Source organism: Uranotaenia lowii, chromosome 2 (genome assembly GCF_029784155.1).
Source record: "Uranotaenia lowii strain MFRU-FL chromosome 2, ASM2978415v1, whole genome shotgun sequence".
Taxonomy (NCBI): Eukaryota; Metazoa; Arthropoda; class Insecta; order Diptera; family Culicidae; genus Uranotaenia; species Uranotaenia lowii.
The window spans coordinates 122806618-122833991 of NC_073692.1; positions in this window are offsets into that span (position 1 = coordinate 122806618).

The window sequence follows — 27374 nt, forward strand, 5'->3', positions numbered from 1 at the left end:
CAATAAGAAAATAAAAAAATAAAAAAATCGATTTTTGAAAGTGTTATACTCCACCCCCCCCCCTTAAGAAAACCACTTTTATTCCAACAGATTTGGAAATTCTCACTATTATTTTCAGTCGCAATCAACTACAACTACATCTTCCTGCAACTAATAACACTTGTTAACAGCATTTTTTGTACTAAATCAACTGAACAGCGCATTTAATGTGAAATTGGGCGCTGAAACCAAAAATGTAAATAAAAAATCTCAGAAGAAAAGTGTTTGAGTTATGCTCCAGATATCAGATAATGAAAAAATTTAAAAAGTGCTACTGATATTCAAATACCTGGGACTGCAAAACATCAACTTGAAATCTGTTTTTTGCATATTGAAGGTGAATGAATTGGTTATCGAATATTTGATCCTTATTTTAGTGTAAAATCAATACTATTGTAAAAATAAGTGAACTTCTGATAGAAAAAAAGTTATTAAAAACTGTCGGTAAATCAATATTTTCTTTGAATAAATGCATTTTTGTTTTAATTTTTTCTATCATAAATTCACTAATTTCAAAAAATCTGTTGATCATACGTAAAAACGAAGTTCAGATAATCAAAACCTTCCATATGCAAAAAGAGATTTCAAGTTGATGTTATGCATTTGAGATATTTGAATCTTTTTTTTTAATTTCTCCAAAATTTCATATTTAGAGCATAACTCATAAACTATTCTTTCGAGATTTTTTTAATTAAATTTTTGAATTCAGCGCACAATGTAACATTAAAAATCCGTAAACTAGTGTTATAATCAATAATATTTGGTTGAAATTCTCGAAATAAATGAACAATTTCTATTTTTTTTAACTTTGAAAAAACTCCCAAAATGTTCAGAAAAAACACTTTAAACCTTATCAATTCTGTTTTTTTTTATTTTAACTGAAATGAGGCTTGACGTGGTTTAGGAAGATTCGAAGCCCAATTTAAACATTTTGTTATGTCCTTGTACCTACTTTTAAAATTGATAATTCTAGTAGCAAGTCAAATGTCGTTTTAACCACAAGAACTACTGAATTGCCACATAAGATACAATAGTAGGGGAGATGGGGGCATAATGGCCACCTTAAGGAAAACGGTTATTTAACCATAGAAAATAGCTATAATATGGAGGTAACATTACTATTTCGTGTTCAGACACTTGAAAAGCCTATTCCCTAACGGGCTGAAACGTGAAAAACTAGATAAAAACGTTAAAAAATGCATTTTAAAAAATTTTGCCAAAAGCTGAAAACCAGCCACTGTGGAGGCATAATGAGAACCCCCCCTGAGGCAGTATGAGCACCATTAATCAGAGCAAGATGTGCGTTTTTGCCGGGGAATCTAGCAGCGAATTCAATTCGATGAAGTCAGGTGAGTCGTAGATTCATCAAACAAAGCAATAACAAAATAATCTAGGTCTGTTTATAGAATACAAACAATTCACGCACGCTCATGCATTAAGTGCTTTGTTCGGAGGATGATGCTACTAGCCGTATAATGTAACAATAAAAAAATCGATCATGAATTGTGAATGGAAAAAAATCACCTCGAACAGAAATCTAACTCTAGTCTTTTGATTACCTCTCCTACACCTTACCAATAGGCTAAATTGTCGGATGAAAACTAGTCAAGGTGTGGCGCTATAAATCAATTTTAATTCGCTGCTAGATTCTACGGCAGAAAATGCTCATTATGCCTCGATAATATGGTGCTCTATATGCCTCTAGTCAACAAATTTAAGTAAAAACGTGTTTTAAAATTGATAAAAGTGAAAAATCAAAAATTTTTTGATGGTAAAAATTGAGAAACAATGTGTACATCATGTTGCAGTGCGTACATTATAGATCAAGGTTATTTTAAGATCATAAGAGCTTATTTCGTGGTGCTCAAAAATTATAATATTTTCGTAACTTGAGAACCAAGCTAGTTTTTTTTAAATATCTCTGTAAAGATGATAAAGAGATTCCTTTTTTTGTGAAAAATTAATACTATAGGAAGTACGAAATAAATCCTCATGAAAATTTATTTAAGAAAATACGCACTTTCGTAGAAAAGCATAGTTCTCATTATGCCTCGGGTGCTCGTTATGCCCTCATCTCCCCTATTTCGATTTTATCACGGTTGAAAAAAATTTCACCGTGAAAATGACGAAACAGTGAATTTATCGAAACTGAATTAAATTTGAAAAAAGTATTTATTTTGTTTTTGATTAATAATTTATGATGTTTTCAGTAGTGGAACCGGTTTGTAACAATAAATTTTGATCATAAGATGTAATTTTCAAAGATTACTAAACACAAAGGATCGATTTCATTTCAAATTATTTTTCTCTATAGCAAATTTAAGAATTTTTTTTAAAATAAAACCATGTAGAATATTTGTTTAATAGTCAACATCTTATTAAAGTGAATTATTTAGTTTGTTTTTGGTAATTTAACAGTCGTATCTCTATTATAGATTTTGAAAAAACGAGTTCAAAGAAAAATGCTACAAAAAATTTCTTCTGAGAACTTCAAATTTCAATATATTAATCTTCACACCTTTGATAAACTAAAAAAATTACCTTTTTGAAAAATATTTTGAAATAAGCTCAACTTAAACTCTTAAAGTGGGTTTCTCTAAATTCAATTTATGGGCAGATAATCCTTTGTTTTTCAAATGAAGAAAAACAGAAATCTTAGTCCTAAATCTTAGTTTGCATATTTCAAGGCAGCAAAGCTAGCAGAATTTCATGTTGATCTCCCAAAATTATCCTTTCAGACAAAATTAAAGGCTGTCCAATCAAAATTGTGCACGCTACCCTTTCATATAAACAAATTAAACAAAGAAATCACACTTATCTCTTTTCAAAAACGTTCAAATTTACACTCATCTTTATATGATTTGCATAACCAAAAAGGTTTACTATTTTAGAGCGGCTAACCAATCACAAATTACAACAGTAGCATGACGTTAAAATACTTATGTCGATTATCACAGGTGTTTTTTAAATCCAAATGACGATTTTTAACACTAAAGGGGAGAATGAGGATACTTGATCCCTGAGGATACTTGATTCCTTAGCTATATCTCGAAACTGGAATGTCTTACAAAGATCAAATATTCTAGAAAAATGTACAAGGATTAGGGCTTCCTGAATAAAAGATCAAGTCTCCTTCAATAGGGGATTAAGTCTCCCCTAACTTCAGAAAAATCGAATTTTTTTTACTCCCACGAAAATGCTTCTAGTTCATCAACGGGTTCAAGTATCGTTCTATTTTTTGGAGCATAGAAACTTGAAGTTACAAGCTGTCAGAAAATGTCAAAGACGGCGAGTTGCTAAATTTTTCCAGAAAGATATGGTGAAAATAAGAAAAGGGGATCAAGTATCCCCACTCTCCCCTACAGCTAAAATAAGCAATTCAATGGCATTTTCATATTATTGAATACCTATATACCAGAACATAAACCATAAAAATAACATGATTAAAGTCGTTCTACGCTTTTGAACGAAAATTAAGGTCCTAGAAATGGATTCTGAATGATTTCTAAAAAAAGCATGATAAAATCGAAACAAAAACCGTTAAAAAATTTAGAATGAATTTGGCGAGTATTGATAAAATCGAACAGTGATAAAATCAATAAACTACTGTACGCCTTTGACGAACTTTTGCAACCATTTGGTAGATATAAAGTTTAGAACTAAAAATGTAATAACTATAAAGAGTGTATTTAAACATGAAATTTTCTTTTGGACCAGTTGCTTTGTATGTTATTAATTGCTGGTCTTTTTGATTAAATGTATTTTTTCTTCTTTCCAGGTAATAATAAATATTTACTGTTTCCAAATGTAAGTACATCTAAATTAATTTTATTTTTCAAATCATTGTATGTTTAAAACACCCACATCATGATCGGCTTCATCAGGTGGAACAAATCGAAAGATGATTAGTAACTTTTTAATGCATCCATTAAAAAGGTTATCTTTTGCACATTCTTTTTCTCAACTCAACCGAACACATTCGAAAATATATCTTGCTCAAAACACCTTATGACATTCGTTATATGTTTTAACAATTTTTTGGCTCGAACTACACACTTCTCGTAAAATGGCTTCAAAACTTTTAGCTCTAATAAACCTCTCCCCGGTTCCCATTTTCCGAGGACTCCATGTAGTTTAGAAAAGCTGTCAAACTTTTCCCATCGCCCGGAGATGAAAGCATCGATTCGTGTAGCATCCCATTCAATGAGCGCCAGGGATGGCTGGGACCAGAATGGCTTCCTCAAACATGCAACACCTCGCCTAGCTACCATTTCATATTTAGAGGTGTAGAAGTAGAAGTAGAACAACCGAGCGATTTCGTCTGAAGCGAAGCCAAAGTGCCAAACTCGCTCGTCGTTCAGACCTCCAGGCGGCAGCAGCAAGCAATCAGGCAAATTAATGCAAATTGCACTCGGTAGAGTTTTCGGAGGAAAATTTATAAAATTAGTCACACTTCAATGGAGTGGCGCTTTCTGGTGCTTTGAAGTTTTGGGCTTCTAGGCTAGGTGTGCGTAGATCAGTCAGTCAAGCCCGATGGCAACACTTCTTGAGCACCAGTTCCGGTTTTTTCGCTATTTTCCATCGAACAATTTCAATTCAGTTACTCACCGGGGGATTCATTACGAGGATTTTTTTTTCTGACATTTACAGCTTTTCTAGGAGTGCCTATTTTGGAATTGGTTTTATAGTGAACGGTGTATGAAATTCATTTCAGAGAACCAGTCACGCAATTTTATTTAAATATCAACATTCTTTATCGACAATTTTCATCACCAAACAGTGAAAAGTTATGATGTTATGATGATGAGCTACTAGTTAATTGTATTCTTTGAAATCAACATCTAATTCCCAAACTTGTGATTTTTAAGTTTCGATTTTAGTCGTTTTAACATTATTATGTCATCCGCGACTTATATCAACGATACCGTTGGTGGAAAGTCACTGGAAAAATGTATCCTATACGACTGTGTTCGATGTTTAATCGATTTACAACTGACCTATATCACAAGCAACACAGCTTTGTGATGTTTAGGGCAATATTTTTGAAAATAAATTAGATTATTAGTAAAAAGAAATAATGCAATATGAGACTGGTTTTAAGTGGATCGTCATCTTAGCCAACGGTCATGAGATCAAATCCCGGTCACGTTAATTCACTTTCTGTGGGTTGATGATTTTAGCATTTGTTGGATGCTAGTCTTTCATATCCTCGAATAAGATTAGTTATTAGTTAATGAAATCTCTTCATCACATCAAATTTCATTAAGATCCTGTGTTCATGTTCGTTTTTATTTTTTATTTAGTTTTTATTTTTTATTTAGTCATCCAGAATGGGTACAATAATCAAGATAAAAAAAAACTGAAAAAATATGATCAACACAATTCTCACACGGTTAGTTATTTTGTAAATATGTAGATCCGAATTTCAAATCAGTTCCTTTATTCTCTATAAACTAATATTGAAGTTATTTACTTGTTAACCAAATTCTGTTTTTTTTTGTAATGCAGACTATTTAACTAAATCTTCAAAAAAATAAATTGTAAATATATCTGATATTTTATATCAAATATATAAAAAATCATTCAAAATCAGCTGCTGTGCTTTTCATTAAAAGATTTAAATACTTAAATATTCTGAGCTTCAAATTTGAAACTCAGAAACAAGAATCCTATTTATAGGCTTGAGCAAAACATAATCTGACACTGACAATTTCATTAAATAAAAGATTTCAGACCGTACTGGAACATATAGAAAAAAATTTTTGAAAATTGTAGATGCTTTACATTACCAATAAAAATTACATTTTCAAATAAAATTGACCAAAATTCAACCAGAAGGTCCCATGTCATATTTAACCAAGATCTTATCTTGGGAACGGGTTGCCTTCAACCTTAAATCGAGAATAGAGTTTTGAGACGTTTTGCTCGATAAAACTCTATTTTCCTTATAAAAATTTCTTCACTGATCTATGCAAATAATTCAACAAAAGACCACATTGCAATTAGACTTGAAATAAAAAACTTATTGTGATTTACCATGTCGTTTTTAATTCCTAAACAAAAATAAGTAACTCGACTTTGCACTGTGTATCGTTCATTTGTTTATTTATTTTTTATCAAGGAACTTTTTTGACATTTGTCCCTTCAATTTTTTGAAAATGCAAACATTTTTTTTAAAGTAAAGTAACCATAAGTTCTGAAATTTTTACAATTCTAATTTTTATAAAAAAGTAATTGAAATCTTTGTTTCAAATCAACATTTACGATCCATGGATTTTTTTTACTGTCATCATTGAGTCTAAAACAGTCGAATGAAGTTTTCTTCAAAAATGCGCTTTTCAGTGTATTTTTTGATAATGAATTCACAAATATTAACAATTTTGTTAATCAAATGCAAAAATTAAAATAAGAAAATCTATTGCAAATTTATGCACATTAAAAAAGGAAAAAAACTAGAATTGATACAATATAGGTGGTCCGATGTATGTTTTAAATTAGATTTTTTGAAAATAATTCTCGAACTGTTCTACTGCGATTTCATTTATTTCCATTTTCGAATCAAGCTTTCATTTTTACATCAGAAATATGGGATTTTGTAGTTCAATGAATTTTATAATTTTTCTTAAAATTTTGTAAACTAGTTTTGTTATCTATTATATAAAATTCTCTTGTAACGGTGTTTGTAGTACTACTCCTCCGGAATGACCCAAACGATTCGAATGAAATTATTTTTAGAATATTCTGTAGCCATGCGAATCGGTTTATATCGAATAAAAACAACACAAAGTCGCATCAGTTGTCCGTAATAATTAAATTTGTAATAAATTGAATCAAATTAAAGTCATGGCCTTCAATTTTTTCGAGATTTTCTTTACTTTGGGCGCCGGGCGGGTGGTTTGTTTTTCGTCTCTATGGTCAAGGCGTCGCAAGCAAACGTCGTAAGAAGTTAGTAACATGGCATAGCATACTGTTTAGTGGGAATATTTGGGCGCGCATTTCTCAACCAAGCATAATTTCGATGCATGTGGTGACCACATGAAGCCTAGATGTGTTTTTTCTTCTTGATTCCTAGATCATTTGTACAGCACATATGTAGTAATGAATGACGCCCAGATGTCATCCAGATTAATATTTTGCCGATCAACTCAAAACCAATCAAACGATTTGAAAAAAATTAAAATTCAATTCGTGTTATTTCAAGAAGGAATTGTTGTCAAAATAATATGAATTTAGTACTGATGCGTATGAAATAATGGTATGACTCTTTGCAGACATTTGAAAAAAGAAAAGTGGAAAGACTTGGTTTATAATCCAAAACGCTAGAAATATTTTTCAAACATGTACAAATGTGCTTCACAGAAGTTGTATCATGCGCCATTAAATTTATAGAACAACCACAAAATCCGTTGCAAATGAACAGACACATGAACTGAACAAGAGCCTGTCCTTTAAAATGGATTATATAAGATTGATGTTCATTTGAAGACCGAATGCAAAGAAGTGCAAACGTTCAACATTCACAAAAAATATATACATGATTTCTAAATTTATAAATGGTTGGGCCCAAATTAACAATCTGACTAAATAAACTTAACTTTTTTTTAAATCGTTCACCAAAAAACTGTTTACAGGTTCCCTGTTTGTTTACACAGAATTCAAGTACGTACTTAACATAAATGTGTGTTTTTGTTTAACATATTTTGGTTACGTAGATCAGACTTTAGATCCGATTTTTTGTTGACATTTTTTTTGTGATTGATATTCCAGAAGCATAATTTTTTTGATAGCAGAAGCTGAATTTTTTTTTTTGATAAGTTTTTGTTATGACCTAAAAGTGTTGAAAATAATATTAACTCCTGTCATTTCACACAGTGAAACAAGTGGCAATGCGCCTTTAAGTCATGAAAAATATTCCATTTTTTCTCTAAAATAGTCAGATAGGGTATCCCGAGTGTTAAATCTGACCGGATATTTAAAATTTTGAAATGTCGAGGCAAATTTACATGAAAATTTCCAGAAAAATAATGAACTCATGAAATCACCGTAGCCTTGAAAGATTAGTTCTTTTTCATGTATTTAATTTTTTAAAACCTGCGTTCTAATTAAATCTTATTGAATCTTGAAAATATCACATAATCTTAAAAAGAAACGCAAATCACCTTCAACACTGTTTAGGAAAATTTTAAATCAGACAACAATGGTTCAAATTGGCAGGTATGTATTTAAGGATAAAAAAGAAGATAAAAATGCTTTAATTCGGTTGAATAACAAAAAATTTAATCATATCTTTTCTCCTTTCAAAACCAAATTAAGTTTCTTTGAAAATTAACCCAATAAATCAAGACTTCTTGATTTTATAAGCATTTTTTGCTAAAAAAAAGGAAGAACCTTTTTTTGGACATGATTTTGATGAAAATATGAATATAAATAACCACTGCTTCCAAATGTGAGGAAAGTGAAGCTGGTTTGAAAAAAATCATCTCTAATGTTTTTATTTCTTCAGTTCTAAAAAATATACCCTCAAAAGCTACTCGGGAGCTAAAAGTGCTGCGCTAGGCAGAACATTGAGCAAACACTCCAAAAATTGTCCCGATATTCAAAATTCTTCTTCCATAAAGTTTCATATGCAATAAATTCCAATAAATGAGAAATTTTTGATTACGATTTAAACCTTAAAGTGAACTCGAGCGAAGCGGAGTCAATCAACTAAATTGTATACAATAAATAAAACTTTGTGTGTTCTTTTTTTTATTAATTATTTAAATTATCATGTCTTATTTTATTAAATGTTTGCTTATTAGCATTAATATCAAATAGAGGATCTCTTTAAAGGAAATCTGTTTTCCATTGAGATCCATGTAGTATTTAATTTAGTGTTATCATTACATTTCCTCGCACTAAATTTAAACATTTCAGTTCTCAGCATGAGTAAAATTTTGCTCGCGTTTTTCTATTATTTTTGTTGCTGCCAGACATGCTGAGAACAGTAGCGTCCATTACCAGGGGGCTCTTATGAGCTTTTTGGTGTGGGGGAGTGTGGTGGGCCGCTACAAAATAAAAAAAAATCAACATATGTTATTTATGGAACAAGTTATAAAGAGTGGATTTTTTTTTAGCATGAGGTTTGCCAAGTTTGATGGTAACGTTGAGTGCTGAAAAAATCAAATTTGCAACGGGAAGCTGATACCTGATATCATTCGGCAAAATTCAAAGCATCCGAATAAAAGAAATGTAAATGAAAAGGATTCATGTAAGATGTATGTAAAATTTTTTGGAGATATTTTTTGAATAATCAGTCAAAAGACCCGTAGAATTGAGTTAAAATTCCTAGATTTGATTCCGATATAATTGAGCGGACCAATTCGAGCAAACGGAAAAGATGGATATGTTTAAAAACTAGGACATGTTCAAGAAAGCGATACGATTAACAACTCAAGATTTGATGCTTTTTTTTAAGTCAACAGCGAAAAAAAATTGAAATAGACGCCAAGTTAAAAATGGTAAGACGAAGTTTACCGGGTCTGCTAGTCATTTAATATAAAATATCTTTTGACACATTCCACCGTGACGTTAAATCGCTTTTCCGGACTTTTCTGCACTGTTATCATTCTAGAAGTCAACCAATTTACTTGAAAATGATAAAAATTGTAGCAATAGGTCGCAAATTGAATTTCCTTCAAAATGAATATAATTTGCTCATTTTAAAATTTAAGTTGTTCTTGTTGTGATTGATTACTTTTGTGACGTGAATTCACGCTAGAATTAACCATTTCGGACTTTAGTACATACATCTTTGATTTACTGTTCTCTTTGTGGAAATAGAATATCGGTGTCTTCGAATGAGTTGTGAAAAAAACAATTACCCACAATTTGATGTACGGAGTTTCTCGATTGAACAACAACGAACGAAATTATGCTTATTTGAAGTTGTGACGTGAATTCACTCAGTTCAAACACAACAGGGTAGTTGACTGAATTCACGTCACGAAATATAAAGTTATATTGTGGTTATACTGAAGCATTCTTTGGAGCCTTCAAATTTTATGTACACTTTCCAAAACGATATTTTGTTGTTCCGACTTTTACAATCATAAATTTTCAGTATCTGCACCTTACTTTTTCCTTATTTTGATTGGCACTTGAATAGCGACATATTGAGAGATCATATGTTAAAATTACTACTGTCTTCGTTTAAAGATTCACCAAAAAAAAATCCGACCATCTGGAGGGTCAAAACAGCTTTCAGAGCACATTTTTCATATAAAATTTAACAAAAAATCAAATTTTGTGACGTGAATTCACTCATTCGCGCTGTTGTAACTCAGCTAGTTTCCAACCGATTTCTATAAATTTTAGAGTTTTAGAATCGTCTTATCATTTTCAAAAAAGATATCATTTTTTTGTTCAAAAAAATGTCAGAGTTTTCTCGTAAAATTGAACACTTCCCTTTTTTTTGAGACGTGAATTCACTCATTTGCTACTGTTTTTGTTCGCTTTTCAAACCAACTACATTAGATATAAACAAATTCTTTTTTCTACAAAATGAAGCCGTGTTTTTTGGCTTCTGAACATACTGAAAATATTTCCAGGAAAAAATCACCCATATATTAAAATTAATGATTTTGTTAAAGTTGTCAAAAACACCACTTTTTCCAACAAAAAAACTGATTTTCAAAATCATCTAAAACACGTGTAAAAAAACTTTTTTCTCTTTTTTCCGTTGGTTTTGTGTGATTTGAAATATCAAAATTATAGACAATTTTGAAATTTTTTGATACGCGAACGGATAAAAATCACTTTTGAGCGGTACAAGCGCGTGGAATGTGTCAATATGTTGCTAATCAAGTTTCAGCCAAAACAAGGAAAAAGTTAGGCAAAGATACTGAAAATGTTTAGTTAAACAAGTTAGTATAACAAAATATCATTTTTTAAAGTATACATAAAATTTGAAGGTTCTCAAGAATTTTTTAGAATAATTTGAATTTTCGTGACGTGAATTCACTACACTACCCTGTCCAGTTTTAACTGAGTTAATTCACGTCACAAATGTAAAGAGGCATAACTTTGATCGTGGTTGTTCAATCGAGAAGTTATGAACACCAAATTGTGGGAAATTGTTTTTTCTACAACTTACTTGAAGACACCAATATCCTATTCCCACAGAGGGAACAGGAAATTGAAGTGGTATGTACTGAAGTCAACAATGGCCAATTCTAGCGTGAATTCACGTCACAGAAGTAATCGATCACAACACAAACAACTTAAACTTTTTTATGACCAAATTATATTCATTTTGAAGGGAATTTAATTTGCGACCGTTTGCTATATTTTTTTTTTTATTTTCAAGTAAATTGATTAACTTCCAGAATGATAAAGTGCAAAAAAGTCCGGAAAAGCGATTTCACGTCACGGTGGAATGTGTCTATTGAGGAATCACGCGTTAAAATTACTGTTTCTCACAGTCTCAATTGAAAAAATCACCATACCAATTTTTTATCAAAATTTTTGTTTTTTATTTTAAAGTAATGAACAAATTGAAAAATCAACTTAATTATGTTCGATTTGTTTAGATCCGACCATCTGGAGGGTCAAAACAGCTTTCAAGGCATATTTTTCTTATAAAATTTTACAAAATATGAAATTTTGTGACGTGAATTCACTCATTCGCGCTGTTGTAACTCAGCTGGTTTCCAACCGATTTCTACAAAATTCAGTGTTTCAGAATCCTCTCATCATTTTGTTTTAATTAGCTTTAAAACGTATTGAAAAAATTTAAAAAAAAATCTGTATATTTTAATTGATTATTTTGCAAAAGTTGACAACATTACACTTTTTCCAAAAAAAAAAACAAAAGTATTCAAAACATGTAAATTTTTTTCTCTTTTTTCGTTGGTTTTGTGTGATTTCAATTATCAAAATTATTGACAAGTTTGAGATTTTTTGATACGTTAACGTATGAAAATCACTTGTGGGCGGTACAAGCGCGTGGAATGTATCTTCAGCCATGTTATGTTTTAGCAACTAATTTGATGGTAAATGTTTTTAAATTTATACAGTTATTTCTATCGCTTTTTAAGCTCCATTGCTCAAAGAATCTAGTATTTGATAAGTATTCAACCTTCACTCGTTAACAACTCATCTTCAGTCAGAATTTTTCAGTAAGTAAATAAATCAAGACAAATTTTAATGGTATTGGCCTATAAATTTTATTTATATAACTATACATAATTATACAATTTTATTTTTTTTTATTCTGTCTCAATTGTTCCATCCGGGAAAACACGAATCACATGTATTTTATTTATTCCAGGGATTGGAATTGATGATTTCCATAAATTAGTTTCGAGGTTTATCTATATCTATATATATAAAAATGAATGTTTGTCTGTCTGTCTGTTCCCTATAGACTCGGAAACTACTGAAACATCGTCAAAGTTGGCATCTGAGGGTTTTTGAGGCCGGGGATGGTTTCTGTAATAGTCAAAACTCCATCCGACTTAAGGGAGGGGGGGCTTCCATACAAAATTTGTAGTTTTTCGAAACAAATTAAAGTCATGACATCCATTTTCTCGAGATTTTTTCTTCCTGTGGGCGGTTTGTTTTTCGTTTCCAAGGTCGAGGCGTCGTAAACATACCTACGTCGCAAGAGGATAGTAACCATGACATATTTAGCATACTGATCAATGGGAATATTTTGGCGCGTATTTCTCAACCAAGCATATTTTCAATGCAAGGGATGGCGATATGGCCTTGATGTGATTTTTTTCTACATGATTCCTAGCTCATTTGTACAGCACATGGTTATGAATGACGCCTAGATGTGACACAGATTGACATTTTGCCGATCGAATAAAACATTTACATTTTTTTTTTGCCAAAATCTGATGAAAAGGCATGGCATTCATTTTTAGAGATTTTTGTTTCTTTGAGAGGTTTGGTTTCCTTCTCTATGGCCAAGCCAACGTCGTCGCAAGTCGATAGTAACCAAAGCATACTGTTCATTGATCGCCGGAAAAATTTACCTAATACCTATATTTCTTATGCACGTGGGGGCGATTTGCAACCTAGATGTGTCTTTTCATTGCTTAATTGTACACAGCACGTGAAAATAAATGACGCCTAGATGTGGATGTGACACGGATTGGTATTTTATCAATCAAATTAAAACCAATTTAAAGATTTGCAAAAATAGTTCGTGTTAATGTAGGTAGCATTTGTTGTCTCAAAAATATAAACTTAGTTCTGATGCTAATGAAATAATGGTATGACACTTTGCGGATAATTGAAAAAAAAATACAGGATGAAATTAATTTACATACAATTTTTAAACCTATTTTGCCTACAAGGTTATTTTTGAATCATGTTGATAATAGAAATATGAGTAAGATGTTTTTTACAGAGTTAGATCAGAAACATTTGGTTGAACATGAACATGTTTTATCAAGTGCCATTTAAATTTAAAGAAGATAAAAAATCCGATCCGACACATGAACTGATCAAGAGCTTTTTCTTTAAATTGGATAAGATAGGACTGACATGTGCAAAAGTGAAAGGTATCTGTGTAGCAGATGATTATCTTAAATACTATAGCACGAGCGACCGATAGCTTTGTTGGGTTGGACTTCAGCGAGTCGACAAAGGTCGACAAAGTTCCCGGCGTTATGGCGCGCTAACATTCGGGCCTCATTCGGTAGGCAACAGTGGAGGTGTTCGGTTGACAGCACTCGCTGCGCTGGGTGATTCTCTACGATGCGGAATAAGGTTCTCCACAGTATCAGCGAAATAAACTGATTTTTTTTTACCAACAGTGAGGGAATTCATTTTCCCAATGAATTTTTATTCAAGAAACACTAGAGCATGTTCAAACGTTCAACTTTTCTCTGTTTCAAAAAAATTAAAAATTATGTTTTCTTCTAAAAATTTTTACATCGGCCCAAATACACAACTGAAACGAATTTAGAAATGAAAATGGAAACTTTTTATTTCAAAAAATTCTGAAAAAACGTCGTATTTTTTGCTTACATACCAATTCAAGTACGTACTTAACATGAAAAGTGTTTTTGTGTTACATGGCTGCGTAAAAGAGACTTTTGATCCGCTTCTTTTTTGAAAAATGAGACTTTAGAACTGATATTCAACTGGAACAAAATTTTTATGAGAAATTTTTAGTATACCTTTGAAGTGTTAAGAAAATATTACCTCCTGTCAACTTACACGGTGAGGCAAGGGCAAACATTGAACTTTTAAGAAATTCATCTTCAAAATGATTCAATATGTTGGAAAGACCAGAAGGGGTATTCTGAATGTTGAAACGGAAGCGGATATTAAAAAATGTTATATGTCTTTGTAATGAAGGTCATTAGCTTTGAACAGTATTCGTTAAAAGTGGAGTAACAAATATAAATTTATACTGCAGGAATGCTGTAGATATATCAATGAAACTTGATTAAACAAACAAACAGAAGTACGTATTAAATACATTTTAAAGCCATTACTCTGACGCATCTGAAAATAAACTTTGCATTTACACTTGCCCCAATATACGGGATAAATGTTAACTTAAAAATTATTTTTGCCAACATTTTTGAATATTTGACTTACAAAGAGAAAATAAAAAACGCTGAAAATCTATTCAGTTATGCAACTGATATTTTTTTAAATATTAATTTTTTTTGCTTTAATAAATTTATTAGAAAAAAAGGAATTTTCCCGATTTACGCTATTGATCGGGTTTCAAAATTCTATCTCCATAAAGTACAATGCGAATTTTTTTTTAATTAGAAATTTATGTAAACTCGAGCCGGGTAAATCAGCCTACCTTCTTCAAGCAGTGGGGGACAAAATTGGAAAACTTGGGGGAGCTCCCATGTAAGTTTAAGATAAAAAGCTTTTCAAAGAAGGGACCATATCTTATAAGAGAGTTTTTCTGCGTACGGATATTTGGCATAATTTAAAAAAATATGTGACAAATGTTTTTATGGAAGTTCGTAACTTCCCACTTTGGGAAAGAAGGTGGAAAATCCATAAATTTTGACATTATTTAAGTCATTATGAAGCTTTAAAAACAGAGAACAAATTCAAGATCTTGAAAAACAAATTTAGAGATCAAGTTTCAGTAAATAATATTACCATCTTTGAAATGCAATTCGGAACACCAGCTGCAGCTCTCATTTCAAAGTTGTTGGATCTTAATTATGATAGTTTGATTTAAAAAAATTCTTAAAAAATACAAAATTTGAACGAATTTTTACAAATTACATTTATTTTTGGAATGTGTAGCAAAGCACACCGGGTCAGCTAGTTGATAATATTTCCTTTTCAGTGACCTCCTTCACTGTTGCAGATCGCAGATTCTCGGCACAAATAAGAACAAAATCGTCAGCATTGTTGACATAAACCACACGTTCGCCTCTTGCAAAACATTTTTGCCTCACAATCATTTTCGCTTTGCCGCCAAGAGCATCACAGAGTCCTTTACCGTGGGATGTAGCGAAATATTTCCATTCGAAAATTTTTCTGTACTTCGCCGCAAAAAACCGAAGTGCTGATACCATGTATTGGTTTTTAAACTCCGAGGAAGGACCATCACTCCATATTACCTCTTTGATTGAGAAATTCTCAATGTCGACGAACATTTCAAATATTTTTGATAAGTAGGCAAAAACAGCATTTTTTTCCTTCGATTTGTAATCTGATGCAAAAAGAATTTGGCTGTTTTCACTCTTGTACTGAACTGCTACAGTGAACAATACTATCGAAGATCTCGACCATAGAGCGTTCTGGATTTCGTCTTGGCCCTCGGCCACAAAATTCATCGCAAAATCAATAGTAATAATCCTTACGTTATTAGCGTTACAGTCTTTTTGATGTCCGCGAGTTCGAGCCCAAGAGTAAAAATCGAACACAGTTGTACCGGATAGTTTTTCAATAACGATCCGCCAACTGCAACGTTGATAAAGTCGCGAATGCCATTAAGATGGTAAAACGACTATAATCGAAACAAAAACAAAAAAAAAAAAGTCTTTTTGATACATTTTGAATTGTGCTCGTTTAACTTTTACATGAACAACAAACTTGTCCCACATTCTCAAAATTTCGGTTTTAACCTGAGATGCCAAAACCGTCTCTTTTACTCGCAGGACGCGTTTTGATGGAAATTTTCTCCAAATTTCTCGCTGGATTAATTTATCATAATCTATCGGTACATTAAATTTCTGTCCGTTTCTACAACGGAAACAAAGGTTAATCCAGCAAACAGAATTTAAATCTGTATCGCATAACGATGAATTCCAAAACTCTTCGTTATAAGTCACTCCGAGAGCTGCCAGTGCTAATCTAAAATTTTCATGAATTTGGCACAAACATTGATTTGCTGGCGTGTCCTTTAAAAGCAGAACATTTGGAGGACGAAGATCGCAAAATTTTGAGAAACTTAATGATACATCTTTAAATTCTTTCAAGAAAATGACAAATGCTTCCTTAAGATACAAAGTGAGGAAATATTTTTTCAATTTCTTTTTGCCGGTCTCATCACTGACAACAACAAAGTCACGCGGGTTCATCCCTGGAGTAGTGTATGAAATATCCCGCCGAAGATAAAATTCTTGAACTGCTTTTTTAATGTCCATATTTCTTGAACTGCTAGCACATTCCGCTACAGATGGTAGTCTTCGTAGTTGTTCTGGTATCTTCTCTGGTGTAAGGTAACCGAAATCTAACCCCATTCGGTACCATATGTATCGACGATAATCATCATCCTATAATTTTTTTTATATTAAATGTTAATTGTAAAACTACTACTTCAAAACATACCTTTGGCATTCCATTTTTAGCTTTCGTTAACGCCCTCCCTGCAGAAGTAGAAGATGAGTAAGGCATACTCACAGCACATCTTCTATGCGCAGCTTCAACCGACTTTTTTTCACGATAAAGCCGAACTTTTGCCGCCAAGGCATTCTTTCTTTCATCAGCCATGTGCAATATTTGATTGCGCTTGCGAATCCGATCATTTTTTTACGGGATTCTAACTGTTGAGTTGTGCTTTTTATCTTCACCTTTTCTCTGTATCGCCGGCTTCTCTCAGCAGCAGACAATGTTTGTCTTCCTCCCATTTTAACAAACTACCGATTAGCTCACCGGAAACACGTGGTTACTTCGAAAAAGGTTAAGCTGAAGTGATTCAGCAGATGTCACTCGTATCATAAAGTGTCATTTTAATGACAGTTGCTTTCTCCATGATGTCATCATTATTAGACATAGTGAACAATCTTTTTCAAAAGGTCGCATGTATAAGACGCATTTGCTTAGAATTTAAGGTTTGGATACCGTGGAGTTTCAATAAAAACAAAAAAAATATCTTAACAACATTTTTATAAAAATATTTAAAAATACTCAAAATTCACGCGAGATCAGTGCAAACATGTTCTATAAAAAGCCCAGATTATCCTTTTAAAAATGAGTCAGAATATGCTCGATTTGGGCAAGTACCATCCTCAGAGTGTGCAAAAAGCTTATAGATTGTTTGAGTTTAAAAAAAAAATAAATTCGTGACGTGAATTCACTCATTCGCGCTGTTGTTACTCATCTGGATCTCAACCGATTTCTATAAAATTTAGTGTTTCAAAATTCTCTCGTAATTTTCAAAGAAGATATCAGTTTTTTGTATTGAAAAATGTCAACGTTTCCTCGAAAAATTAATAACTTTCAATTTTTTGTGACGTGAATTCACTCATTTGCGACTGTTTGATCGCTTCTTAAAACAACTCCATTAAATAAAAATAATTTTTTTTCTTTAACAAAATGAAGAATTATTTGTTGGCTTCAAATTGTTATATTTGAATTGAGAAACAATCGATCAAAATAGTTTTTTATGAATTATTCATGAAGACTTGTCAAAATTAGTCCTTTTTTCATCCAAAAAATCAATATTCAAAACTTTATAAAATATATAGAAAATTTTTTTTTTCATTTTTTCTTTGGTTTCATGTGATTTGAATTATAAAATTTATTATCGAGTTAAAAATTTTGTGAGACGCGAACGGATAAAAATCACTTGTGAGCGGTACAAGCGCGTGGAATGTGTCAATAGATGAAAGATCTATTGACAACTTTTTTGGCCATATTGCTTTTTAAATCACTGTTTGTGAGTCTTATAAAAAGAGAAATATTAAAATTTGCCTACTAGTTACCAAATATTCCAAAGCAAAGGCAAAAATCATTTTGTATTTTAGAAACATCAATCTTTGAAAACTTTTGAATTTAAAAAATTAGTTAAAAAAGAAGTAATGAATCAAAATTTTATATTATAACATTTGTACCTACTTTTAATTTTTGTGAATCATTTCTTTTACAAGTAACATTTAGAGAATTTTTAAAAAAAAATAGAATTACCTTCCTTAAGCTCAAACCTTACTTGTACCCCAGAAAAGATATTTGATGTTATACAAAAATATTGTTTTCATTTTTTTATCTAAGCGGTTTTGACTGCTCATTTAAAAGCTGTGTCGTCGTAGGGTGGGATTGAAAAATCTCAAAATACTGCTTTGCATAGCCAGAGAATTTATTATTTACATAACCTTTACAAAAACATTTCATGAAATTATTGAAAGCACTAGCAAGCAAATTCTGTCATTTTTAAATACTTGTCAATGGATTCAGATTTTTTTTTATTTAATCATGAAATGCTTAGCTGTTTGTCAAGTTAACAAAAAATGTAGCTTAAGAGTAGTCAAAACCAAAAATCAAAGACCAACTTCATTTTAATCTAATTTTAATTTCATTGATGATGTAATGTGGAAAAATTTCTTTTTCCATACAAAATTGAAACACGTTGAGCTAACTCAGGAATCAACCAAATTATCTCAAATTTTACACTGATGATTGGAGACCCGAGAAGCATCGAAAAAACATATGAGAGCAAAAATTCATTTTTGCAGTGGTCTTATCCTCTGTTGCAGTTTGTAGCTGATTTATTCACAGGATTCGGATGGCACGGAGAAGCGCGTGTTGGTTTTAAACACTTTTATTATGTCTTCAAATTCAGATAACTTTATTAGATATTCAACGATAACTTCACTTGGGTTTTTGACTTAGACTTTATTGTCGATATGAGGAGCTATGTCCGTTCACTTTGATGGTTTCTTTCTACTGACTCGTCAGCTGATCGCTCGTCGATCAGCTGTGTGGATTGAGAGTGCGACAAAATAAGAGCACATTGCCGCTGCTTTTGACGTGTCGTTACAATGAGACTCAGATATTAGCATGGTTCCAATTTTGCGTTAACATCCTCTTTCTAGAGATAATTTTGTGTTCAGAGTCAATTATCAGTTTGTGTTTGTACAATGTAAATAAACAGATACCGAAACTATGGCTAGATGCCGGTTTTTTTCTAGTGCATTTAATTAAGAAGTTTATTAATACTTGAAAACAAAAACCTAACAGGGTTCCAGTAATTTTATCAAAAGGTCAACTTAAAACGATAATAATTGTTCCCTTTTAATTCTTCCACCGAACAGTGTTGAAACTTGAACTTTTCATCAATTTTATCTCCAGTATACTCGATAGAAATCTGCCCCCACACCAAGAATGGTGTAAAAATTCTATTGAAAACTTATGCTTCATGGCGAATTGTGGGTGGGTGGCTTGTTCAATTCAGTAGGTGGAGTATAGTGGGTGTCGGAATTTGTTTCATCAATCACTTTTGTTTGTTTCGTGCTCCGGCAAATTCGCTAGGCTAGGCTTGGCTAGGATGGCTAGGCTTGGCTAGGATGATGTGGTACGTTCCTACCGATTTCGAGGAAGGTGAAAGTTTTTGATTGATTTTGCATTAGCTACTTTCGCGGGGGCCCGAAAGCCCACAATCTTATTTTCCCGGTAACTTGTATCTGGTAGGAAAGTTCTTGGTGGAATTATTCCACATAATTTGAGAACACGCAGATCTCCCCGGCTGGCGGATTTTGGGCTTTCAAATACATAATTGATAACAATGCTACAGGGAAAAGTCTCACGTCTACACGCACAAAAGTGCTTCTCAGTAGTTCGTCAGTAGAAGATGATTAGCTATTTGGGAACTAATCATTAAAAGAGAGATTTTGGCTTTCTATCATTAGAACTTTGGCATAAATCATCTACGCCTCTTGAGCAGCTTTCTGATTTTGAGAATGTTCTACAGAATCTAGATTTTTGCTGCCCATGGATAGAGTTCACAGAATTCAGGAATCGTTCCTGAATAAACTTTCCAATGAATTCTATAAAAAAAAACAACATATTAAGCGGAAAACTTGATTTGAGTCATTTTGCACACGTTAGTTGTTCGCAAGAATGTGATGGTATTTGACTTCGTTTATTCGGTTTTTTAGCTATTTCTGAGTAAATACAAATTTTGATGCAACGAAGTTTCAAGCGAACTAAGCCTGTTTGTATTGTGTGAGTATATAATTTTTACTAAATTATATCTCTAATGCTAAGTTCGCTTATTTTTCTTAGAGATATGAGTACAATGAGCAGGAAAATGGCATTTTGCTCCAATATGTCTTTTCGATGCATAAGTGTCAATTTTGAAATGATTTGGTTGATTGCTGAGTTAGCGCAACGCGTTTCAATTTTGTATGGAAATTTGTATGGAAGAAGAAATTTTCGCACCTTATATCATCCAATATTCAAATAAGCTTGGAATGAAGTTTGATTTGATAACCGTAAAATGGGTAACTTTGATCACAGGGCTAAATTTGACCAACAATAAACTTTCCAACATTATCATCAATAACTCAGTCTATTTGAATTTTTGAAAACTGTTTTCTACGTTTGAAAGCCTATAAATTGAGTATTAAATAGGCAAAATTTGTATTTGATTTTGTTAATGGTTAGTAAAAATTCAATTTAAAAATCATTATATATCTATTATTTCCAAGGCTCGCAAACAAACAGCTCTTCTGATGATACACAAAAACCAAAAAAGCAAACGGGTTGTTTAATGTGAAAGAACCATTTTTTTCTTCCTATACGTTCAGTTAAGGTGCTATTTTTATAGTCATTTAATGATAAATTTTTGTTATTTAAAAACTAAAGACATTTTCGAAGAGTAAGCTCGTAGTGGACAAATGGATAGGAACCTTATCAAATCGTTTACTTTGAAGAAAAAATAGAAACGGAAATAGTGGGAGGACCTAGGGGAATGAAGTTAAAATTTCATTTGTATTTTTAAGCTCAAACTATTTGGCAATTTTTATAATTTCTGCCCCTCAATGTAGGCAGCATCAAAGTTCTTTGTTCGATTATAAATATTTTTAAAATAAAACGTTCAAAATCAAGTTAAATTGATAAATTAGCATATGTTAATATTATTAAGGTGTTTTTTATCCGTTATGGTCAAGAAAACGTTAAAACAGTCAGGATAGAGACTGATCAATGTCACCCCAAACATTAAATTCTTAACAGAGACGAAAACGATTTTTAAATCCAATTTAAAGAAGTCTAATAAAATTCTGCATCCATGTTTTACGGTCAAATGAGTCCAGTACTGATTTTAAAAATATAAAACATACCACATTTCGCTTAACAACTGATCAATATTACTACGGATTTCGGTATTAATTTTAACTATTCTTAAGATTAATTTTTTTTGCTTTCGTGAGCAGAAGATTAAAATTTCATGAAAACATTTATAACTATTTAAAAATAAAATTTACAGAAAACTTTCAGCTTTGCTTACTACAGCTTTCGACAATTTCATGATATTTTTGTTCCAAGGTTATATAAAGCCATGAAGTAATTTTCTATGCAAAGCAATTTGTTGTGATTTTTCTTATTTTCGTTTGAAAATGCTTGAGAATTGATTTTTTTTGTAATATATCAAATATATTTTTGTTGTTCGTTGACATGAAATGAACTGCAAGAATTAAAAAATTATATTTATTCAAAGTAATTATATTTTTCTGAACTTTAAGTGCATTTTTGGTGATTATTAAATGAAAAATGTGGTTATCTCATGAAAAAAGTCACAAAATATAAATGAGGTGAGCTTATACAGGACTGAATAAAAAGTTTCCAAAAATTTTGATAGCTATGTCTGGCAGCAAAAACAACCTAAAAAAGTTATGGGAGTTGTCAAAAATAATTTAACTAAATTTGCAAACAAAGCTTGCAACGGTTTCATGGCCATGGGTACTCAATAATGACGTATAGATGCTCAACAAACAGACCCTTTTTTAGTTTCTGTGATGCTTTCACAAGCAAAGAAAGCAGCAATCTATTTTATAATACATTTTCTTTATAAACTTATTAAGATGTCCTTTCATACAGCTGCAATCTGTGAATTTATAATTTCACTTGACGGAAAATGTTGATAAAAAATATTTCCAAATGATTACAACGAAATCTTAATGATACTCAATTCATAACTATATTAGAGATAAGTTTTTGATAGCACATGGTAAAAGCATATCTGGTGCCTATCTTTTTATGGTTGATTTAGGATTTTGTTGTACAGAATTCTAAAAATTTGTCAGATTTGGCCTACATGTTTTGGTGATATGGCGTGTGGAAAGTTAAAAATTGGTCAGTTTTGGGTAAAATCGATCTTCGATAACTGATAAACCATTAAACCTTCAGGAAATCTAATAGCTGATTCTGAATAAATTTATTATCCTCCATTCAATCTTAATGGAATCAATTTATTACTCTCCATTCAATCCAGGAAACAGAATTGGCCTAGATGTTTTTGTTTCAGAGATACAACGCACTGTTGAAATTAAATAACTCAAATTTTAGAACTTCGAATAAGATTACAGTTATTTCTGACATCATCGCTAAAAGCCATTGAAATTTGACAGTGGATATTCTAACTCATTTACCAGCTTTGTTCAAGAATATAAAATGATTTAACTTATGCTTTAAGGAATCTCGAAGACTCCATTTGGTAAATTCTTTCGTTAGTATTTCGTCAAAACTTCCGTATTTTTAAGTAAAATTATGAAAAATTGCCAAAAGGAAACCATCATATTTTTAAAGAAGTCAAAATAACTTGCAGTCTTGAGGGAAGTTAACTTTTGCCTTCAAACCTTAACTGCCAAAATCCATGTTTAGTTTTTCAGTTTGCCAAATTTATTTTATGATTTTTTTTCCATTTTTCAAAAAGTATCTCGAAATCAAAACCTGATAGAATAAAAAACTAAATAAAGTATTTGAAATTAGCGCTTCAAAATAAGTCAAACAAGCTCTTATATTTTTGCGCCTTGGAAAAATGTGATTTTTTTTACCTTGTGTAGCATTGCCATTATATGACTTTATGTTTTTTTTTCAAAATGGTGATTCGGAAATATCGTTTCGATGGAATCAATTCTAAAATTAATTTTCTCATTGTGAATTGTTGAAAAAACTTTTTCGACTGTTGTTTGTTATTTTAGAATATTGATGACTGTTATTTAAATTATTTAAGTCAAACAGAATTTCCTTTTTTCATATGAAATTGGAAAATGGTTTTTTTTAAAATAATTTTAATGAAGGCCAAAAAATTTCCAAAGTTTTTAATTGTTGCCTAAAAATTTTGAAATGAACTACTCAACTTCCTGAATCCTATCCTTAATTTTAAACTTTGTTTCAAAATATCCTTAATTTAAAACGATATTCAATCTGCGACGAATGAAATGAAATCCTTTTTTTAAGAACAGTAAAAATTACTCAAAAAAAATTATGTAAGAAAAAAGTGAAAAGGTGTTTTTTATTTATTGATGGACACAATATTTTCAATTTTTGAAAACTAATTTTTTGAAATAATTGAAATCATGGGGATCCATTTCTCATAGCTTAACGTTAAGTTATTGAAATAAAAAGTTTTTGATTCAATGATCAACTTTTTCGATGAATGCAAGTAGTTTTGATGCTGTGAAAAAGTTTCAGAATTTTTTAACAGTTTTTCGAAAACTCGGGAATTTGACCAAATTTCAAAACACTTTTAATCATAAAAGATTCTTGGATGTTTATGAAAGCAAAAAGTTTTGCAATCTTCAAGAAAATTGTTGAAAATGTAAAAATCTGTAATATAATAAACTTTAAAACGCCCTTTTGTGAAGTCAGAGATTCATTTTTTCTATTCCATTAATTCTTTTAAATCAAAGAATTTCATTTATTTTTGTTTAAACTATCTGAAACTAGAAAATCGATTCAAAATCAAGATCATTCATTACATATTGGTTATAAAAAGTTTAAAACAGGTTTTAATTTTATGTTGGTTCTCATTTTATCACCTGTCAATGACCAAAATCGGACAAAATATTCAAATTTAAAATAGAAGAAAAAAATCTTTCAACATCATTTCTAAAAACATATTCACGAAAAATGCTTCTCTTGTGTAAGTTGTTAAAACAGTTTTTTAATGAAGAGTCAATTGCAATTTAAAAAATTAACTCTTTTCATCAATATGAAACTGTATTATAACTTTTTATATTAATTATCATAATGTGAATGAACTGGGAGCAATTAGACAATATGATTGGGGTGCATTTTAAAACTCAGCAAAGTTCGGGGCAAAAATTTAAAATATGATTTTATAATTATTTTTAAAATAGAAAGAAATCAGTTATATATAAGACTTGAAGAAATTTGACTAAATCTCATAGATCCTGAGAGTAAAGCTAAAGCTTTGATTATCCGCAATATTCTTTATGAAACCAGTGGAAATGAAAATTTGTATGAGGTCTATCTCCTTAACCTAAGATCATTTGAAATTTTACCGAGGAATGGGAGAGCTTGGCAGCGGTGTGTAGACTCGCTTCGGAAAGAATCATTCGGCTGATTTTTTCCGAGTTTAACTTGTTGTGTGCAGATTGATTTTATCTTCGTTCCAATCATGACGCGATTGCACACAAAACGAAGAGAACATTTCCGAATTGATGTTTTCCATGCCTCGCAGGAATAAAATCATACCAACGAAACAACAGAACGAAGCTTACCGAACACGAATGCTCACGAGCGATCGTTGCCCGACGGACCGAGTTAACATTCCTCGCACCCTTCTCTCGCTCGTCTCCCGTTCCCTTGTATCTATCAATTTAAGCCACGCCCCCATGCGTTGTCCGATTGATGTGTTCGGCTGCCGAACGAAAACGATTTTTTTTTAATTCGCAGAACTGTTCGTTTGCTTCGCTGATGTTTCCCCCCCGATTGCTGCCGAGTTTACCCGAAGCTTACTTCCTGATGCTTTCCGAGTTGAACTTTAGATAGCATCATTGCAGATTGAGTTTAACGAAATATAATCGTTCTGCAAAGAAGGGCAAAGTGCGAGTATGTAGACTCGCGATTTTAACATCTCTGGAGCTTGGATTGAAGAAGCGATTATTTTAAAACCCAACTTTTCAGTGACAAATGTCAGAGCTTTATATTGGTATTTCATTGATACAAAAATATCATTCCAAAAACTGAAGAAAATTTACCACTGATAAATTGGGAAACAATTTGGGAAAATTTAAATAGCAACTTCTTAGCAGCTGAAGATAGATCGCGGTTATTTGTGTTAGCTAATGATTTGTTGCCAAACAAAGAAAAATTACGTTCGTATAATATAGATCACCTAGAAAACAGCAATTGCGAAATTTACTCAGAGCCAGATTCGAATATACGTCACATCAAAGAATTCACAAATGCAAAGCCTGTATGGAAGTGGATAGAAAAAATCATTAGAGAAAAATTCATAATATCTGCACAATCTCTTGAAGATATTCTTTCGTGGAAAATACAGCCCAAAAACCAATGTCAAAAAACTGTGCTATGGTTAGTCACTAGGGGAATGAGCTTTAATTTAGGAAGAGTAGGAAATTTATACATTTATAAAAAAACGCCTGAACGAATACAAATGGAATCATAGGGTTTTGTTGAAGCAACATTTGGGAAAATATGTAAACCTTTGTAACTTATTTGTATGGTTTTTGAATAAACAACTTTATTTTATTTTATTAAAAAATAATCATGATGCCCCTTCGATTAAGTTAATATTTAAATCTACAAGAAACCTAATTGGCAACTAAAATGAATATTGGCAGCTAGAATTATTTTTAAATTTGATTGGCTAAAAATATATGTAAACTGCACGACAGCAATTGCCATCAAGTGCAAACCAAACCCTTTTTCTCCATCTAAATTTATTCAAATATTATATCATGGCATAGCCTTTTTGTGTTCACAGAAATCCTTGACCCATGTGTTTTTCGATCTGAAATAGATATTGACATTCAGGTATGAAATTTACCTACATTTCAGGTTTTTCTTTTTGGAAAAAAATGATCTTATGTTTGGTAGGCAAAAAACTGTTTTCTAAAAAATAAAGTTATTCGTAGAACAGAATGATTGAAATCATAAAAAATAACTTTTGTAAATTTTTCAACGAAAAGAAAGTAAAGAAAAATCAACAGCCAGTAGAAGTCCTACGCTTTTGAAGCGCTTTTTGGAAAAGTGATCATCCTTATAGAAAAAATGACTGTTATTAAAATTTCCTACTATGGCGGCAATAAAAATATCCTTTATTGTTTAACATTCTCACGCAGTGTAAAATTTTTAAAATGTAAGAGTACGCCGACTAGGAAAAATTTTAAATTTTCATAGAAGCTTGAGCTTTTTTATGCATTTTTAAAGGTTTTTCCCGCTTTTGAGGGACCACCACACAAAAAAAACTGTTTATTGGTTATCAGAGATGAATGAATTTTCAAGTTTAAAGTCTCTTTAATCAAACAATCCATCAGTTTGTTGATGAAAATGATGGTGAAATCACTTATTTTAATTAATTATCGAATTAAACTCAGATTTTGACTCCATTTTGGAATTCCAACCATTGATTTTATTTTGCAGGTAGTCTTTACACAAATTTGATATATACTAATCAAATTTGATTCTTAACTAATCATTTAACTTAATCTAATAATCAAATAGAATTTTTCAGTTAGAATTGTTTATCTTAAAGGAAAATGAGTATATTATTTTCTTCTGAACTACAATTAGAAATCATTTTCATTCATTCTTTTAAGGTTGAAAGCATTTTTATTAAAACTCAGAAATTACCAGTTCACAATTCAAATATAATCCAAAGATTACTTATTCTTCCATTTCCATTCAGTAATTTCTTTCCTCATTTCAAACATGCAACTGTTAGGGTATTTTCTGATCATAAAAATAATCGTACGAATTACCAACCATACGCCTATTTTCAAGGACTTATCGTCACTATTTAACCTCAAGCTTTACAAATCTTCAGGTTTAGCGGTGTTCAACTTTAAATTTATTCTCAGAACATTTTCTAGCAAATTCCATAGTTTTTTCGAAGAGGTTCATTTTTTTAATTCTGTTTTCGA